This window comes from Protopterus annectens, chromosome 14.part0, assembly GCF_019279795.1.
Source record: "Protopterus annectens isolate FY-2018-M chromosome 14.part0, PAN1.0, whole genome shotgun sequence".
NCBI lineage: Eukaryota > Metazoa > Chordata > Ceratodontiformes > Protopteridae > Protopterus > Protopterus annectens.
Genome location: NC_056748.1, coordinates 598,036,769 through 598,047,194, shown reverse-complemented (window position 1 = coordinate 598,047,194; position 10,426 = coordinate 598,036,769).

The following is a 10,426-nucleotide window of genomic DNA, read 5'->3' as shown; positions in this document are numbered from 1 at the left end:
CTGTACCTGCATTATCAGGGAAGTCATAGACTGTATCATGATGGGTAACTGATGTGCTTATTCTCACATTAATTTTCCTTTTCCTTACACAGTAGAATGTGAAGAAAACGCAAGCAAAGGGTATGCAAGTTCTTCCTTGCAGAAAATGAGATTTTGCTGCAAGCCCTCTTCCAGATGGCCAGAAAATGATCGACCATGAGAAATCTGAATGACCTTTAAATGACTATACCTGCTCCAGTGTGGAGGAGAGTAGGGTAAGATGTGGACATCCATGAGGACATGGAGCTCATGCCACAGGCATACTCGGTAGGGGTCATTACTCACATTGATGCAGCACTCCTTCCTCTATGCAAGGGCTGGATAGTGCCAGAAGAGGGTGCTCCCATGGATAGGGGCATGTATGCCCTGCAGATACATCTGCTGTGGGTGCCCTGGAGCTGCCTTTAAGATCTTACCACAGTTCTGCAATTATATTGCAGTGGCTATGTTCCAGAGTGCACAAACACTTGTACATCCACAAGGCACAGCTACACACACACGCACACACACACACACACACACACACACACACACACACACACACACACACACACACACACACACACACACACACACACACACAAAACAGCAACAAAAGTGACAACACCCCTTCCTTGCCCAGTGCACCCTAGTCCACCTATGTCTGACACCCACAACACCAACTTTGTTTCAAGGATATCAGCACATACATTTAACTATGGATGACAGTTAACACTATGGCCATCCCCACATGTATAAATGATGATAACTGTGCCTTGCCCTGTTCTGTTTGTTACTTGCATAGCCTATGTCTATTGCACAGTGTAGCTAGTCTATGCATAGAAGAATACAATCGGAGTGAAGGCTTGCATGCATGATTTTTCATTTACTGCATACTGATTTATTCTGGCCACAGTTATGAATCAGCTGCTGTCTCTTACTCACTGCCATGGCATATTGTGCCCACCTTCAGCTGGTGTAGTGTTTCCTGTGTCTGGATCTTTCACGGGCTGTTCAATGGGCTCCTTCATCGCCCGGTGTAAAACTTCTTCTTACTGAATGTACATACCCTGCTGCAACTGTATTTGTAAAATTATGCTATGTAACATTGCACAGACAGAAAATACCTTTCTACACAGGCCAGGGTTATACTGCAGGGCACCACAAGATACATACATGCAGTGAAAGTTGACCTTCAAGAGGCCAAACACACGCTTAATGATGATCCAGGTTTGTGACAGGTCATAGTTGTACCCATTCTCTGTAATAGTCTAGACTTTTCTGATGTGTTATTAACCATGGCTCTAGGGCATATTCTGCATCACTAATAAGATGCCCCTGGGTAAAACCATCCCACATAAAACTTTGATATATGTCGCATATGTTTCATGTGTGTGTGCTGCCTGGATAGCCTGCAGACACATTGTATATTATACCCCATACATACATTACAGACTTCCAGGCAGCTGATAAAGTGGAAACCCTTACAGTAAATATACCCACATCCTTGTTCCCCTGGTGGGTCCTTTATTGTAATGAAGGTACAGTCTGTGGTCCACAATACCTCACAGAAATGGGCTATTCCATAAAAAGCTCACATGGTGTTAGCTCACTAATTCTGTGTTGGTGGAAATAACATATGCTCCCACACATGCTGTAGCATGACATCGAGGAACTGGTGCAGCATCCTTGAGACAGATGCTTAGGAGACCCCCACTGTTGGTCACTGAAAAGGTCCTTGTAGCTAGTATTAGCAAAACCACACATACTTTGGTATCCATATGGATAGGTACTCCAGACATTCCCCTGGACCTGCACAATTCAGCCAGTTCCTGCATGGCTATTCTGTCCACATGGTAATGGTTTTTGACTTTAGTGTCACAAAGGACATGAAGATGACATGGCATTACTAAGGGTGACAAGGGCACCTACCAGTGGTAAGTACAGCTTGTTACATATGCAGATTTGTTAATGATGCAGCCACCTCATACACTGTTCTGAGATTCACCTCCTATATTGCCAGAATTTTACTGTGGTCATTAATTCTGAAGCTATTGTCCTATATTAAAAAATATATTTGTACCCAGTTTAAGAAACCTTTCTTTATATGATAGCTCCCCATACCAATTACTTTCTATATCATTGTTGCTGTATTCTATCACTCTTTTTCTATTCGTTTTGTTAATAATGGAGTATAATATATGTAGTGTCAATGTCTAACTCAAAGCTATTTGCCCATCGTGTAAAGTCTTACATTTTAAAACTAAAATAAATAAACATGCTAAAGCATTTTTTCAGCAGAACAAAGCTTCTGCACATGTTAATGAATGTATTTCTAATAAACAAAACTTTTTAGTCCTTAGAATCATTTTTTAACATCGAAGCAGTACCTATAGCTGTTTGGCTTCTTTAAAGGTCTGGCACATGTGGAGAACTAACCATGACTTTAAATACTGAGCATCTCATTTTCCTTTTAGGACTGTTGCTGCTGTACTACATGATAACACAGGACATTTGTTAACCTGCTTTACTGAATACTACTGCTTTAGGTTGCAAGCATTCCCACAACTTTTGCATCCGTACTTTGTCTACAGCCTGTAAATCAGATAGTATTTTGCAGTTTCTATCATGAAATTTTTTCTCTATCCCCCCACCTCTCCCCCGTGCTGTTATCTTTCCAGCTATTTCTATATTTTGTGCTTTTTTAGGCTTCAGTAGTATATATGATTCAGGTAATTTGATATTTGTCCTTCCACCCATTAACAGTTTAGCCAATGAAATGTCTATCTCTGCAACTGAGGGTTCCTGTATAGCAAAGTTGCAAGATGACAATCTCCTTTTGGCTTTTGCTACTTATTTTTCTCAGCAGAGTTTTCATTTATTTAGGCAATTCCTTTGTTTTGAACATTGGGTTGTGGATAGTGTGGACCAAAGCTGGATCTATGTACTCCCATTCATACACAAATCGTCTGATTTCTCAACATTTGTATTGTGGTCCCATTATCAGATATGACATCAGGTATCTCCTTCCTTCAGACAACAGACCTTTTGCACTTAAGTTTGTTGGCACAATTGTTTCAAAAGACTTAAAAAAATAATCAAAACAATTAATAAAAATATCTTCTTTGAACTGGATTGCATTGGTGCCCACTTGATTCTGTGGATGATTTGGAGTGTTGCTTGGTATAAATTGCAGATAGCACATGTCTGTACTATTTGTTCTATATGAGTCAACATTCCTGGCAAATACATTTTATGTTTTAGCCTTTCTTTGCTCCTTGTTGTTACCAGATGTGATTTGTGTATCCAGTAATGAATTTTTCTTCACAGTTAATAGGTAACTACTATTTTGTCATTGCATAATTACTGTCTTGACAATGCTGAACATTAAGTGGAAACAATACATACAGGGGAGGAATGAGGTTTAAAAGAAGGCAGGACTTAAATGAGATATGCAATTTTTGACTGAAAATGATTGAGTAGATCATAAGTGATGTATGATGTCTGCAACTAGGATTATGTCATATCATATAAATATATAACTGCTTATGTCATAAGTGATGGTTTAATAAAGATGTTTCATGTTAAAAAAGGGGGGCAGGAATTGAATAATTTATTTAATGTTGCTTAGATTATATGATATATAGCAATATATGTGTGAATTATAATGTTTGTTAATGTGTTAATACAGTTTGATTACTTTTGTATAAATGTAAATTTGCCTATATCATGAGTGATAATTCAAAAAAGGTGTGTTTAAAAAATGCTGAACATTAAGTCTTGGATACAACTTCTGTTTCTTCCTTGAAAGAAAAGTGAGGCTGCACTTCTTTCCTGACTGATTATGTTTACTAAAGCCATCCTTTCATTGCAATATTTTTCAGTAGCCACATTTCTGAGTAAGCATCATACTAATACTCCCTTTAATTTTTTTCCTGTATTTGTTAAACATAGAATTGCCTAAAGAAACTACAGATCTTTTTCTTGTAATTCTTCATGCTTCTTAAGTAAATATGATGCACTCATGTTATATTGTACAGATTTATTAAGATTTTCAACAAACTAGGAAGTACATCTTTTGTTTCCACCTAAACTTCTTTACTATAGTAATATTTGTAGACTTTCTCACATCAACAGCTTTTTGCTGAAAGTTCCCTTTCATTCTGAGCATACTTTGATCAATAAGTTACAGGTCTACTCTCTTGTAGGATCACAACTTCTGTACCATTCTGACTGGCATCTACTTGCAAAACAACTGTCTGTCCACATCATAGTGTTTTATGCTGGATCATTTGCAACTAGTTTTTAAAGCACTTTAAAACTATTGTTTTGCTCAAAGCTCAACCCTCAGGCTATATCTTGCTCTAGGTGATTATGCAGAGGTATAGTTTATTCAGTCTCACTAAGTACAAACTTTGTAAACTAATTCAACATTCCCAGAAGCCTCTTTAATGTATGCTTGCCTATGAATTTACATAAGTGCTTGAATTTTTTTCTGGATCAGGTTTCAACTCCTTTGACATTAAGTATGATCCATGTATTTCATTTAAAACTGTGCTTTCTTAATCTATTTAGCAGCTTTGTTAGTCACTTGCCATACTCTCCTTGTATCTAGCAAAGCACTAATGTAAAGGCATTCATGCTGAAAGCCTGTTTTGTGCCTACACTTTTCTGTGCAACATCTCTTCAGAATACCTCAAGTACTGAGGAAATATCAAATAGTAGTCTAAGGAATTAATACATCTCCAATGGCTTTTTAAAGGTACACAATTTGGAACTTGCTTCATTTAACTTTATCGGCCCGAAACACTTGTTTTTATCAAGTACTGAAAAATAACATAGTATTTTTCGTGCTAGAAATTACTTCTTCAGCTGTATACAATGGATAATGCTCTCTTTAATAACTTTAATTCAGATATTGTGGACTAAAACAAATGCAAATATAATCTTTCTTTACAATAGTAATCATAAAATTCACACATCCTGTTGGGTCTAATTACACCTTAAAGACAAGCCTTCCATATACTTCATTTGCTGTTATTCCTTAAATATGAGAGCTACTGGTACAAAACGTGAATAACTAGCACATCATCATGTGTTATATGTACATTATATTTTCCTGGAAAAATCTTCTAAACCTGTAAATAAATCAGGTTATTATTACTATGAATGTGCCCAGTTGATAAGCTTTTTCTAGCTATATGATTGATTCTCTCTGTGTGTTGGAACCCACAACCCAACACTAGGAAAATTAGCTTTGAAAAAAAAAAACTTTTGCACTCATCTGTCAGCAGTTTTTGATCTGCTATGATCAGACTAAGTTCAGTACTTTCTAATCTTGTTCCTTAAAGGTATTGTGAGACAAAAATATATGTCTACACCTGCATCTACTTTAAATTCAGCATTGCATCCTTATATTCATCATCTAACTTTAGTTCCTGAGTCTCATTCCTTCTGCTTTGTATATTATCCTTAATGCTACTGCACCTCACTGTAGTACATTTTTCTAAATTTCCTACTAATCTTTTTTCAATAACTCAAACCAAGATTTTATAAGTCAACACAGAACCCAAAAATTTAGGAAAAGTAACTTATTTAACTGTTATAATTTGAAAAACAAATTTGAATATATATTTCAGATCATATACATGTTATGGTTTTAATGAAATCCACATATTTTATATCAACAGCAAATGAGATATGGATGTCACATACAAGTGTTTTATCCTTGCTGTCAAGATCATATTAGTCCCAAGGGTAGTCACCTTATCTGTCTGCACCTCATGAGCTACACTTTCAAAATGCCTGATTAAAAATCAAGAAAAAAGATACCTTTATCTATCACATGTTACAGTGTTCCAGAAATCTAGACAGTTTATTTCAAAATGCATTATGCTTATTTTATGCAAAGTTTAGCTGGTCAGTATTTGGAATTCTCTCTAAATTTTCTTTAATGAGTTCTTATGTCAATAATCTTAAAAAACAAAACAAAAAAACGCATCTACCATTCTTTAAACTAATAGGTCTATAACCCCTAAGAGTAGTCTTACAAAACTTACCCTTGTACACTGGTTTGTCATTTTCCCTGCATTAGATATTGCACTTTCTTGTATGATTCTGTTAAAACTAAAACAGAATAAGAAGTAAACTCAGTTTCAACTGTAAATTTCTAAGTGTTTAAAAGCTTAATATTTCCTGGTATTTCTTTAGCACAACTTTTCTGACCAACTTTTATCAGATTTAGGACCACAGCATTTCTTTCCTAAGCTATCACTAATGCTTTAGCTTTACTTACCTCAGCATATATACTTGAGAATTCTATACTAATACTTTAGCTTTGCTTCAATCAGAATACATCAGATAAATCATTTTGCAAAATGGCCAAGTGCTACTGCTACTTGATTCTCACTTGTCATGTGAAAGCAGAGTGGGGATGGCATTTGGAATTATTCTGTAACAAGCTGGAGAAAAAAATATCCTTGGATTTATTTTATCATAGTAGAAAAAGAGGCTGCATCCTACATGAACTCAGACAGGAACTTGGAGCACCATTAGGCATCCTAATCAACCAAAGCCTGAGTACCAGCTTTGTCCCAGCTTAGTGGAGGACAGCCACTGTCATCCCTTTACACAAAGGTGGTGCATCCACCGATCCAGGAAATTATAGACCCATCAGCCTAACTAGCCTGATCTGCAAAGCCATGGAATGGATTTTCACAGACCTCATTAACAAGGACATTGGCAACCTCCAAACCTTTGATTCCACACAGTTTGTCTTCATCAAGGGGAGGTCATGTCTGTTAAATTTGGTTGACTTTTTGAGACAGTCACCAAAGCCATGGACAAGGGGAAGATGGTGCATAGTGCCTACCTCGACCTGGCCAAAGCCTTCAACACTCTTCCCAACTCGGGCATAATAGATAAATGCTCTCAACTAGGCATCGATCCATATGTTACCAGATGGGTAGCTAACTGGCTCACTGATAGAACCCACCTAGTTAAAATAGGGGAAGCCACATCAAGCAGTAGACCTGTATCGAGTGGAGTACCCCAGGTTTGGTCTTGGGGCCTCTGTTATTTGGGATATACTTTTCTGAGGTGCATGCCAAAACCAGTGGGCTATGGCTGACCAAGTTTGCAGATGACTGTAAGCTGGGTGCTGTCAATTCCTCTAGTGATGTGGACATCCTCCAAGAATGTCTCACCCAAAAAATGACTGGTGCCAGAAACATGGCCTCAAGCTGAATACCAAAAAATGCATCATCGTCCCCTTTGGGAAGGGTGATGTCCCCACAAATTATCACATTAATATCCTAAGCATGCAATCAGTTGTGAGGGATTTGGGCACCCAGATTGATAGCAACCTGACTTTTGACCATCATGTTGCTATCATTGCACGGAAAGCTTTCTACACATCACACCTCATAAGTAAGGGTATCTCATCCAGGGACAAAGAGGTCATAACATCCCTGTATTCTTTCCTTATAAGGCCCATTATTGAGTACAACACCCCATTTAGCATGGACCTCGTAAAGCACATGCAGCAGCTGGAGAGACCACAGAGGTTCCTCACCAGGAGAATAAAGGCCTCAAAAATCTACCATACACAGATAGGCTGAAAGCCCTATCCCTCTAGTCAGTTTCATACAGACTTCTTAGAGGTGACCTCTGTCTGGCATACAAGATGATCTTGGACCCCGCCTTGATGGGACTGCTGCATATCCGCAAGTCAAGCTCCACTCAAGAAACCCACACATGTGGCCTCATCGTGGTCTGTGACATCAATAGGACTTGTTAGCGGGACAGATTTTTGTCCCAGAGAATCCCCCATCTGTGGAATAGATTCCCTCTCCATGTCAAGCAGAGTACCTCTTTACCCCTTTTCAAGTGCAACCTGGATAATTGGATGGGAAATAAAAAAATGCATCCCTGTGATTCCACCCATGTCCCCTGCTGGTCAGGGGGATCGAGTGCTGATTTGTCTAAACATGGACTAAACTCTTGGCTAGGCTTATAAGGGCCTCAGGGCCAATAGCCTAGTAGCTTCCTATGATCCTATGAAGAGCTAAAGAATTTACTGAAAGAACACCTAAAAGTATCCCAACAACAACAAAATGTGTGCTATTATTGAAACACAAAGGTCAGGATATCTAGTGCTGAACAGCCGATGGTGGAGGGTATCCTTCGCCAGCAGAGTACAGAGCAAGCATTTTAGAAGGAAACCGTTAGGAGAATTATGTTTTATCTTGTGGAAGAATTATGATATTGGAGGCTGATGTGTGAACTATTCCATGTGGCTTTCTCTGTGGCACATGGTGTAAGTTCAGTGATATTAGAGAAAAAGGACACCTGATGTTGTTGTTGTGTCTTTCGGCTTTTTCCGGTTAGGGGTCGCCACAGCGGAACTCCAGTCCACTAATGATTGGCAGTAGACTTTTACGTGCTGAGTTGCTGGCCCTGACGCACAACCTTCAACGAAGGTACGCCCATTCACACATGTCTCCACACAGAAGACGCTCTAGCTGAGAATCGAACAGGACAACGTTGTACTGTGAGGCGACAATGCTACTGCAGCACCACCACCGCAGTTAGAAAGAGGACAGCTGATGCAGGATTCAAATCCAGTTTGCTGATAATTTTTGCTCATTTATTCAGAGCTTCCTTGTACCTGGCTAGGACACCTGTGACTGCAAGACTTGGCTTGCTCCTAAAACCATCTAGACGTACAAAGCTGATATAAGTATTTTTTTGCACTTGCTCTAACTGTTTCAGTAATATTTAATGTGTTTTTGCTGCATTTATTTATTTGGTTGAATTTATCACTGTTTGTCAGCCTGCACTTGTTAAAGAAACTCCATCTGTTTGTTACTGTACTGCTATTAGTTTGTTTTATCACTATTCTGATATTTCCTAACCTTCTCTGATACTGTAAAAGCTGTTCTGAGTTTGCCAAAGTTCTCCCGAGTCTGCCAAAATATTTCTAAGTTTTGTAAAGTTTTTGTGTGTTGTGAACATTTCTCAGGGTTTGTGAACTTATTTCTAATGACTCCTGATATTGCAGGAATTCTTACTTCTGTTGTAAGGCATTTGTTACTGCACTTGAACTCGCTTACATTTGGAGGGTTCTTTTGCATTCTAGTGGGAGCAGAAAGCTAAATTCAACCCATCCAAGCTGGGAACTACTGGTCAATAGCTTATTGTGTTTTTATCTGATTGACTTCTTATAAAAGTCTTTCATCTGGCTGGCAAATTTGCAAATGTGGTTCCCCATGCTTGCATATAAGCAAACCTCTCCAGTTTAAAATCCGCTATAGGAAACACTATCCATAGTCTCCTACTGTTCACAGCTGCTTGAAGAGCAGAAAGTTTCTGCAGACGGTGGTATCTAATAGTGTACTACTAAACACTCTCACTTTGACCTATAAGTGACTCTCTCTCTTACTCCTTCCCATCTAGAAATTGTGTTTGCTTGCTTTACATAGCAGAGGCTGAAATCAGACCTGCTGAATCTAGACTGTTTGATATGACTGTGCTCTTAAACCAGCCTTTTTACATTAAGAGGGCCTCTCTGCTCCCTTGTGGCAGAAGTGTGTAGCTCAGGACACATCTGAGTTGTGGATTGTTGGAGAAAGGCTCAATTTGGAGCTTTCCCATTGGCAGTTGTGTTAAAATGCTTATATTTGCCTGCATATAAGCCTCACTTTGCACAGGTTTGCAGTCAGTTTACTGGAGCTGCTCAACATTTGGCAACTTTAGCCAAAGGTCTGGAGTGCATCTGCACTGAAATCCAAGCCACCCACTGAAACAAAAATGAAAATAAGTATATTTTAAGCCAGCACAGCACTTTGTTAACTGTATTTAATTGAATTACTGCTACATTTTTGCTGTTTGTGACCAAGTCCAGCTAGCACACTTCCTTCACAAATGGCACATTCAGAAACATCCTGCCACAATGAATGGGCAGTTTCCCATCATTTCACCTGCCAGATTGATTGATATGGGCTTCCTGAGGCAATGTAGCAATTGCTTCATGTGTACTGACAACCATTTACTCCTAAAGTAAACTAACACTCTATGTGAAAGATGCAAATACACTGTGCAACTGGAGTCAATTCTCTCATGTAAAAAACAAACTAGACATCAAACAGGTTGTCAGCACACATGCTTTACCTATTATGCAAACCTCACGTCTCACACAAAACAAGGTCATGACACATAAACCCACATACACAGAGGTACTCACTAAATGTCTACCAAAGGAACAGAGACCTCCCAAATGCACACCACCCACACTCACCACAAAGCAAAATGAAACCATTACACATATCAACACATACATACACGTGTCTCAACAACTAAGCCCCTAAGGCAAAACACATCAAATGTGCTGGTCATAGGGAACTCCATA